This window comes from Arachis ipaensis, chromosome B09, assembly GCF_000816755.2.
Source record: "Arachis ipaensis cultivar K30076 chromosome B09, Araip1.1, whole genome shotgun sequence".
Lineage (NCBI taxonomy): Eukaryota > Viridiplantae > Streptophyta > Magnoliopsida > Fabales > Fabaceae > Arachis > Arachis ipaensis.
Window position 1 is genome coordinate 126,035,595 of NC_029793.2, and position 10,858 is coordinate 126,046,452.

Consider the following 10,858-nt stretch of genomic DNA (forward strand, 5'->3'; position numbering starts at 1 on the left):
GAGAGCTTCTCTCTCTAGAAACTAACTACAAAGCTAAACTAAACTAATTGGTAACTAACATCTGTTTCCCTCTTCACTCCTTGGGTTAAATAGCATCAGAAATGAGTTGGATTGGGCCCACAAGGCTTTAGAATTCGTTGGCCACGTTTTGCTTTAAGTGAACTAGGTGGCAGCAACGGCGCGTGCGCGTACTTTGCGTGTGCGCGCCACCATACGTGTAGCAACTATGGCAAATCTTATATCGTTTCGAAGCCCCGGATGTTAGCTTTCCAACCCAACTGGAACCGCATCAATTGGACCTCTGTAGGTCAAGTTATGGTCGTTTAAGTGCATAGAGGTCGGCTTGACAGCTTTCCGGTTCTTTCATTTCTTCATGAGTTCTCCACCTTTTCATGCTTCTTTCTTCATTCCCTTGATCCAATCTTTGCCTTCTAAATCTGAAATCACTTAGCAAACATATCAAGGCATCTAATGGAATAAAGGAGAATTAAATTTAGCTATTTTAAGACCTAAAAAGCATGTTTTCACTCTTAAGCACAATTAAAGGAGAATATACAAAACCATGCTATTTCATTGAATAAATGTGGGTAAAAGGTGATAAAATCCCCTAAATTCAATACAAGATAAACCGTCAAATTGGGGTTTGTCAACAGGGCTCACCCAGGGGCTATCAGAAATAGGATAAATGATCCCAGCCTCTAGTAGCTTAGTGACCTCTTTCTGCACCACCTCCTTCATGGCTGGATTCAGCCGCCTTTGTGGTTGAACCACTGGCTTAGCATCATCCTCCAATAGGATCTTGTGCATGTAACTAGCTGAGCTAATGCCCTTAAGATCACTTATGGACCACCCAAGAGCAGTCTTGTGTGTCCTTAGCACCTGAATTAATGCTTTCTCTTCTTGTGGCTCTAAAGCAGCGCTTATGATTACCGAAAAAGTGTCATCTTCTCCCAGAAATGCATACTTCAGGGATGGTGGTAGTGGTTTGAGCTCGGGTTTTGGAGGCTTCTCCTCTTCCTGAGGAGCTTTCAGAGGTTCTTTTGTTTTCTCTAGTTCCTCCAGATCAGGCTGAACATCTTTAAAAATGTCCTCTAGCTCTGATTCGAGACTCTCAGTCATATTGACCTCTTCCACCAGGGAGTCAATAATATCAATGCTCATGCAGTCATTTGAGGTATCTGGATGCTGCATAGCTTTGACAGCATTCAACTTAAACTCATCCTCATTGACTCTCAAGGTCACCTCCCCTTTTTGGACATCAATGAGTGTTCGTCCAGTCGCTAGAAAAGGTCTTCCTAGAATGAGAGTTGCACTCTTGTGCTCCTCCATTTCCAGTACCACAAAGTCAGTGGGAAAGGCAAATGGCCCAACCTTGACAATCATGTCCTTAATTATGCCTGATGGAATCTTAATGGAGCCATTAGCAAGTTGGAGGCATATCTGGATTTGTTTAACTTCATCAGTCAAACCAAGCTTTTTGATAGTGGATGCAGATATTAGGTTGATACTTGCCCCCAAGATCACATAGAGCTGTCTTGGTACAAGCATTCTCTAATGTGCATGGTATCATAAAGCTTCCGGGATCTTTAAGCTTTTCTGGTAAGCTTTTCAGAATGACTGCACTGCATTCTTCAGTAAGGAAAACTTTTTCAGTTTCTCTCCAATCCTTCTTATGACTTAAGATCTCTTTCATGAACTTATCATAAGAGGGTATTTGCTCAAGTGCCTCTGCAAACAGAATCTTTATTTCAAGAGTCCTAAGATAGTCTGCAAAGCGGGCAAATTGTTTATCCTGTTCTGCTTGGCAGAGTTTCTGAGGATAAGGTATCTTGGCTTTATATTCTTTAACCTTAGTTGCCGCAGGTTTACTTCCTACAGAAGTGGTTGGAGAAGCCTGCCTAAGGGGGTTGTTATCAGCACTTGCAGGTGTCTGATCCCCCATTGGTGTTTGAACGCCAGAATTGGGTGCTGTATGGGCGCTTAACGCCAGATTGCCACCCTTTTCTGGCGTAATTGGCCATCCATTGGGCGTTTAACGCCAATTTTTCACCTTTTTATGGCGTTTGAACGCCAGAATCATTCCTCTCTGGGCTCTTACTGTCCTCAGAGGGATTTTGGGTAGTGGCTTGGTCATCCTCTGTCAGTTGTTCCTTTCTTGGCTTTTTGCTACCTTGAGTTGAGACATTCAATGTCTTTCCACTCCTTAAATGAACAGCTTGGCATTCTTCTGTTATCTGTTTAGATAACTGCTGTCTTGTCTGATTCAATTATTTTTTCATATTCTGGTTAGCATCTTTGGTTTCTTGTAGCATCTCTTTAAATTTTGCTAACTGTTTTGTTATAGAAAATAATTGCTGATTGAGTTCAACAATTTGTTCTGGAGGACTAAGTTCAGTGGATATTGCCTCAGCCTCTTCCTTCACTGAGGTCTCACTACTTGAGTACAGGTGCTGATTTCTGGCAACTGTATCAATGAGCTCTTAAGCCTCTTCAATTGTCTTTTTCATATGTATATATCCACCAGCTGAGTGGTCTAGAGACATCTGGGCCTTTTCTGTAAGTCCATAGTAAAAACTATCTAACTGCACTCATTCTGAAAACATTTCAGAGGGGCATTTCCTTTGCATCTCTCTGTACCTCTCCCAAGTATTATAAAGAGATTCATTATCCTCTTGTTTAAAGCCTTGGATGTCCAGCCTTAGCTGTGTCATCCTTTTTGGAGGGAAATATTAATTCAGGAATTTTTCTGATAACTATTTCCATGTTTTTATGCTTGCTATGGGTTGGTTATTTAACCACCTCTTAGCTTGATCTTTTACAGCAAATGGAAATAGTAATAATCTGTAGACATCCTGATCTACTTCCTTATCACGTGTTGTGTCAGCAATTTGTAAGAACTGTGCCAGAAACTCAGTAGGTTCTTCCTGTGGAAGACCGAAATACTGGCAATTTTGCTGCACCATGATAATGAGCTAAGGGTTTAGCTTAAAACTGCTGGCTCTAATGGAGGGTATACAGATATTACTCCCATAGGAAGTACTAGTGGGGTTAGCATCTGACCCCAAAGTCCTCTTGGACTGTTCATTTCCACTTGAGTCCATAATGAACCTCTCTTGTTTCTGTATACACAGTTAACAAGGAAATGAAAAGATGTGTGTCTCTATGTCAGGATATAGAGTACTGGTGTTGGAAGATGAGATAGAAAAAATATAGATGTGGAAGAAGGATTATATTTTGAAAAATAAAAATAGAATAAAAGAAAAATTGAAATATTTTTGTTTTTATTTTATTTATTTAATGCTAATTTGAAATTAAAGAAATTAAAATAAAGTAAATGGGAAAAAATGGTATAAGTTTCGAAAATTAAAAGAAAAGAAATAAAAGAAATTAGAAAACTAAATTAATTAATTAATTAAAAATATTTGAAAAATTATGGATGATAATTTTCGAAAAATGAAGAGAGAGAAAGTGGTTAGGAAGTTTTGAAAAAGATATGTCTTAAAATTAAAGATACTTGTAAGAAAATAAATAAAAGAAAAGATAAGATAAGTTAGGTAAGAGAAGATAAGGAATTTAAGAGAAAATAAGTTTTAAATTAAAAAATTTTGAAATTTAAATTTGAAATTTGAAATTTGAAATTTGAAATTTGAAATTTGAATTTTAAATTTGAATTTTGAATTTTGAATTTTGAAAAAGTCAACAATATAAGATAAATATTTGAAAAAAATTTAAATTTTGAAAAGGTTTGATATTTAAAATTTTTAAATTTAAATTTTGAATTTTGAATTTTAAATTTTGAAATTTAATTAAAATTTGAAATTTGAATTTGAAATAAGATAAGATAATATTTTGAAAAAGATTTGAATTTTGAAATTTAAAACTAAGATAAGATAAGATAAAAATTTTAAAATAAAAATCTGAATTTTTTTTGTAAATTTCGAAAATTAAATTAAAATAAAGAAAAAAGATATTTTTTTGAATTTAATGAGGAAAGAGAAAAACAATAAAATGATACCAAACTTAGAATTTTTAGATCAAAACAAAGAAAACAAACAAGAAAACTTTGAATGTCAAGATGAACACCAAGAACACTTTGAAGATCAAGATGAACACCAAGAGCAAATTTTGAAAATTTTTAAGAAAATAAAAACACAAAAGACACCAAACTTAAAATTTATACTTTGGACACTAATAATTCGAAAATGCACAAGAAAAACAAGGAAAGACACAAAATAAGAAAAACTAAAGATCAAACAAAGAAAATAAACAAGAACAACTTGAAGATTAAGAAAGAACAAGGAACATAAAACTCGAAAATATGAAGAATAAAAAAACCATACAATTCGAAAAATTGAAGGAAAATAAAAACATGCAATTGACACCAAACTTAAAACATGAAACTAAACTCAAACAGAAGACTCAATTATTCATTTATTGGTTTTTTATCTATTTATTAAAAATTTTTGAAAAAAAAATATAGAAAAAAGAAAACAAGGATTTTAAAATTTTAACAAAAACAATAATAGAAGACTCAATTTTAGTGACTCTAAACCAAAAAAAGATAAATTTTTCCTATTCTAAGCAACAAGATGAACCGTCAGTTGTCCAAACTCAAATAATCCCTGGCAACGGCGCCAAAAACTTGGTGCACGAAATTGTGATTACACTTTTCACAACTCCGCACAACTAACCAACAAGTGCACTAGGTCGTCCAAGTAATACCTTACGTGAGTAAGGGTCGATCCCACGGAGATTTTCGGCTTGAAGCAAGCTATGGTTATCTTGTAAATCTTAGTCAGGAGATTAATGATAAAAATGATTTTTTTTATGAAAAGTAAATAACATGAAATAAATGGTACTTGTGGTTCAGTAATGAGGAACAGGTTGAGGTTCCGGAGATGCTCTGTCATCTAAATCTCTGCTTTCCTACTATCTTCTTCTCCAAGCACGCATGGCTTCCTTCAATGGCAAGATGTATGTTGGTGGATCATCGTTGTCAATGGCTACCATCCGTCCTCTCGGATGAAAAATACCAGGCACAGTTACCGCACGGCTAATCATCTGTCAGTTCTCACTTGTGTCGGAATAGGATCTCTCTATTCTTTTGCACACTGTCACTGTGCCCAACATTTGTAAGTTTGAAGCTCGTCACAATCATCCCATTCCAGATCCTACTCGGAATACCACAAACAAGGTTTAGACTTTTCGAATCTCAGGAATGCTGCCAATTGGTTCTAGCCTCTACCATGAAGGTTCTAATCCCACAGACTCGGTCCGTGGATTAGAGACCCAAGAGATACGCACTTAAGCTGTCGCCCAATGACTACATTGAGCTCAGGTAGAACGGGAGTGGTTGTCAAGCACACGTTCATAAGTTTGAGAATGATGATGAGTGTCACGGATCATCATATTCTCTATATTGAAGTACGAGTGAGTATCTTAGAACAGAATCAAGCGTGATTGAATAGAAAACAATAGTAATTGCATTAATCCATTGAGACACAGTAGAGCTCCTCACCCCCACCTATGGGGTTTAGAGGCTCATGCCGTAGAAAATACAATATGAGATGTAAAATGTCATGAGTTACAAAATAAATCTCTAAAAGTAGTTTTTATACTAAACTAGTAACTTAGGTTTACAGAAAATGAGTAACTAAGTGCAGATAGTGCAGAAATCCACTTCCGGGGCCCACTTGGTGAGTGTTTGGGCTGAGCTTTGAAGCTTTCACGTGCATAGGCCATTCTTGGAGTTAAACGCCAGCTTGGGTGACAGTTTGGGCGTTTAACTCCAGTTCTGGTGCCAGTTCTGGCGTTTTACGCCAGAAAAGGGTCTCTGGCTGGCGTTGAACGCAAGTTTGGGCCATCAAATCTCGGGCAAAGTATGAACTATTATATATTGCTGGAAAGCCCAAGATGTCTACTTTCCAACACAATTGAGAGCTCGCCAATTGGGCTTCTGTAGCTCTAGAAAATCCACTTCGAGTGTAGGAGGGTCAGAATCCAACAACATCTGTAGTCCTTTCTTAGCCTCTGAATCAAATTTTTGCTCAGGTCCCTCAATTTCAGCCAGAAAATATCTGAAATTACAGAAAAATACACAAACTCATAGTAAAGTCCAGAAATGTGATTTTTGCACAAAAACTAATAAAAGTATAATTAAAAGTAATTAAAACATACTAAAAACTACCTAAAAACAATGCCAAAAAGCGTATAAATTATCTGCTCATCATGTCCGCTTTGGCACACAAGACCTCACAGTTTTACCTTTGATGATAGGGATGATAGTCGAAGCCTCCCACACTCACTCGTCAAAACGCATCATACTGGGGAGAGGTATCCACACTCTTATAAGGCATGCTTTGTTCCCCTCTCCAACCGATGTGGGACCTTATAATCCACCCGCTAAGGGAGCCCAGCGCCCTCGCTGGCACATCGATTCGGGCTCCAGCTCTGATACCATCGGTAACAGCCCAGACCACTCGCTAGCACGATATTGTCCGCTTTGGCACACAAGGCCTCACTGTTTTGCCTTTGACGATAGGGATGATAACCGAAGTCTCCCATACTCACTCGTCAAAACGCGTCATGCTAGGGAGAGGTATCCACACCCTTATAAGGCATGCTTTGTTCCCCTCCTCAACTGATGTGGAACCTTATAGTGTGCCTTAATCCGTTAATCTCTATGGGATTCGACCCACTCTTAGTGGGTTATTACTTGACGATATTTGGTGCGCTTGCCAAAGAACGGATTCATTTTATATGGAGAGTGAATTCCGGTCTTCAAGTTTTATGGCGCCGTTGCCGGGGATTAATTGTGATTAACAAACTACCGGTTGATTGATTTACTAGATTAGACATTTTTCTTTTGTCTTTAATTTCTTTTGTTTCTTTGTTTTCTTTTGCTAACTAACTATTTGTGATATTGCTTCACTAAGAATTCCTCATTTATGATAATGGGGAGTCCAATTTCTTTTGGTGATTATTGTTTGAGATAGAGCTTTTTTGCAAGAAAGAATGGAGTGTCCATCATATTTTAGTAAATCAAATTTCATGGGAAACTTTCCACCACCAGAGAATGATTCACGTTATTATGCTCGTGGTGGGTGGGAGTATCAAGAACATGAAATGGGGTGCTTCCCAGGGCCACAAAATGGTCCATATTTTGATGGGTGTGATCACTACTCATGTTGTGGCTGGGAAGATCAAAATCAAAGAGATTTCACTCATTCATACCCCATTCATCAAGAGCCATCACCTCTTAATTATCCAACCGCACCTTCTAGTTTTACATGTCCAAATTCTTTATCACTTGAGCATGCCTCAGCACAAAGTTCCTTCCTAAATCATACAATTCATTTCATCATCCACAAAATTTATTCCACTATACACAAGATTCTTTTCACAGTCCACAAAACTCATTCCATCACCCACAAAGCCCTTACCACTCCAACCAACAACCACACAGCAACCGTTATCAAAATGTATTAGAAGCCGCAATGGCAAGGTTAGCAGAGGTAGAGAGACAAGCACAAGCCTACTACTCTAACCAACCTACACAACCTTCCTTAGAAGACCTCCTTGAAAGCCTTGGAGAGAAAACAAAAATCATGAGAGAGGAGGGAGAGAAGATGGATAGTAGTATGGAGGATTTCATCCAATGGTCTAGAAAATTTAGAGAGGAACAAGATATCACCTTCAAGAACATTAAAGTGTATATAGACCAACTTGCTAAATACTTAGTAAAACCCACCAATACCTTTTCAAGTGACATTAAGAACACTTCAGGGAAAGAATGCAAGGCCATGGATGAAGTGGTGCTTAGCAAGGAGGATGAAGATCAAATGATAGATGCAAAGGAGGAATTGGAAAACAAGAAAAAGAGGCACCCATACCAAGTGAGATTCCTATGAAGAAGGAGGAGGTTTAGAGAGTATATAAACCTAGGGCTTCATACCCACAGAGACTAATGAGAGTGACAAATGAACATGCAAACTCACTCCCAAAGGAAGCAATACAAAATCATGCAGAAGAAATGGAGAAAGTCAATCAAGGGAGTTCACACTCCATTGAAACAGAGAGTTGCATAAAGGGTGAGTTCATTCAACCACCAATTCAAGAAGCTCTTGATAAAGAAGACACTCCAATCATCACACAACACCCAACTCTTGAAATCAAAGAAGTGAAGGCAATTAACAAAAATACCAAAGAGAGGATGATGACCAAGAAAAGAAGGATAATATTCATGAAGAAGAGGTCAACCAAAAGCCATCCCACCCCTACCCCAACAAGCAAGTTCACTCGAGCTAACAACAAAAGAAAGCTTGCTAGGAGGCACTCAAAACACGGGACATCAACTGGCTCATCTTTCCTCTTGAGGTCATTCCTCTTAACAAACTGGAAGAAGAGGAAGAAAGTTGAGAACACCATGTCAAGCTAATGACATTAAAGGAGCGCTTGTTGGGAGGCAACCCAACCGTAGGTAACATTTTCTTTCCTTGCTTTGTTTATTTTTAATAATTTGGCATATGATTGCATTCTAAGTTTGGTGTTGCCTTGCAACAAATTGATTTTCAATCTTCACCACGTACTTGCATCATTCTAAAATGAAAGTGTCACACTAAGTTTGGTGTTGCCACTTATCTTTCATGCTATGTACCATGCACATCACTTATATGGGGAGTGATTTCCGAAGCTCTTCTAGCCCAATTTTAATCCTAATTAAAGGAAAATAGGATGGGGTGAAGGAGGTCAAGGCACAACATACCATTAGATAAAAAATTACATTGTCTTTACTTCTAGAGAGAGAAACTCTTGTTTCTAGGTTTTATTATTCCTTGCTCAATTTTTATTTCAATCCATGGATTAGATCTTGTTCAAATTCATTTTTACTACCATAATTGTAGTTTCTCTAATTTAATTTTGCTTAGTAATCTTGTAATTCAAGTTATCTTACTTGTGATTTTGGTTCTTGTTGGATTTGATTTTTAATTAATGCATTAACGTTTTTATGTTTGATACGTGTTGTTTGGTTTATTATTGTTGATAATTGATAGTGGGTAGAATTGATTTGGGTTAATTTTTCAATTTTAAGATGTCTTTTATTAGTGTTCACTAAGTGTTTGTGAAAATGTAACTTATGATTATGGAGTAGATTTCTATTATTGGCTTTGGTGTTGAGTAATTGGAGACTCTTGAATTATCAAAATCTAGTGTTGATCTGTAATTGAGGGTTGCTAGTTGACTTGAACTCTACTAAAGCTAATCTTTCACTAGGATTTGATTAGGAATTGTAGACTAGAGTCAATTGTGCTCATTTGACTTTTCTTTAATTGTTAGATGATGACTAATTGAGAGTAATAGACAATTTCCATTACAATTGAAGATGATAATGAGGATAGGAATTCTAATTCTCACCCCTAGCCAAGGTTTTTAGATTGATTATCATTCCTTTTTGCTGACTTTAATTTCTTCGCCCTTTTAACTTAATTTCACATTCATTAGTTATATGCCCTTTTTATTGCTATCATTTTTTTGCATGCTTGTTAGTTAGTTAATTACATTATTGGTAATTCTAGTTATTTCAATTTAATTGTTAATTGTTCATTGCTCTTAGATTCTTGTCACTTCACTTTTTTTTTTGCAAGCAATTCAAAATTTTCTAACCAATGATGTGCATTCATTTGTAAGTCCTAGAAAAAATGATCTGGGATTCTACTTTTGATAATTGATTTGATTGTTGTGACACTCTTCTAAACTTTAATTGGGGATCACATGTCGGTTTGGACTATACTTGCGACATTCGAGTTTAAAAATCTTAGAATTTTCTAAGCCGTCATTTATTCTCCGTCAAGCAGAACAATAAAATGTCATGTACTTAACATAACTTAATATGCAAATTATGATTAATTATATTTTTTATTTTAAAATATTCAAAATTTATCTTAATATAAATAAAAATAATTTAATATATTAAATAAATCTTGCGTTGCATAATTCCTGATATTAAGTGTGGCCGGCTTAATATTAGTGAATTATGTATATGAAAGCACTAATGGGTTATCATAGGCGATATACGAGTTTTTAGCAAAGCGAATCGCGGGTTTTGGGAACGTTGGAAACTATTTCTCGAGGCTATTCAGTTGTGTGTTTTGGATTCTGTTCGAGTTGACCTGTTCTTCCATGTCCTAACTTGAAGTTCTTGTTTGCTAACCCTTTTGAGAAGCAGTTTGATTTTTCAACTCTATTCTTCTAATCATATGCATTCTTGTTTGACCTTAAGTGCATATACTTGTTTAAAATCTTTGTTGCATCTCTCTTCCTCTGTTTGAGTTCTTCTTGATTCAAGTATTCTTTGATATAGTCTTGAACTTGTCTTAATGTGCTGTGACTTTTAACTCCGGGTTCCGTGTTCATTCTTAGGGAACTTGTTGATTCCGCTTTCCTCTTATTTGACAGTGATTACAGCTAATTTTGAGATTTTTATAAAAATTGCTATTGATTAGATACATACTTATCTATATATGAACTTTGAAGATTTCTTATACAGTTTAACAATTATTTACTCCTAATACCTCAACCGTACTTTTACTGGTTTATAGAACTGCACCTACTTAAAATACAAGTTGACTTTCTAGTAACTTTACTATAGTTCCAATGGACATCTTCATTTGATTATGTATTTGGTTATTCTTCAAGATCCCGGAAAGAAAGAATTTTTCACTTTTACTTAGGTTGAGTTTCGTTTAGTAAACTTCACTTAATTCATTTTGATTGGAGTTTGATTTAGTATACTACATGGTTTATGCCATTGTTGTTCTTTTGAAAGTGTTGGACTCATAGCTTTCTTCCTATGAACGGA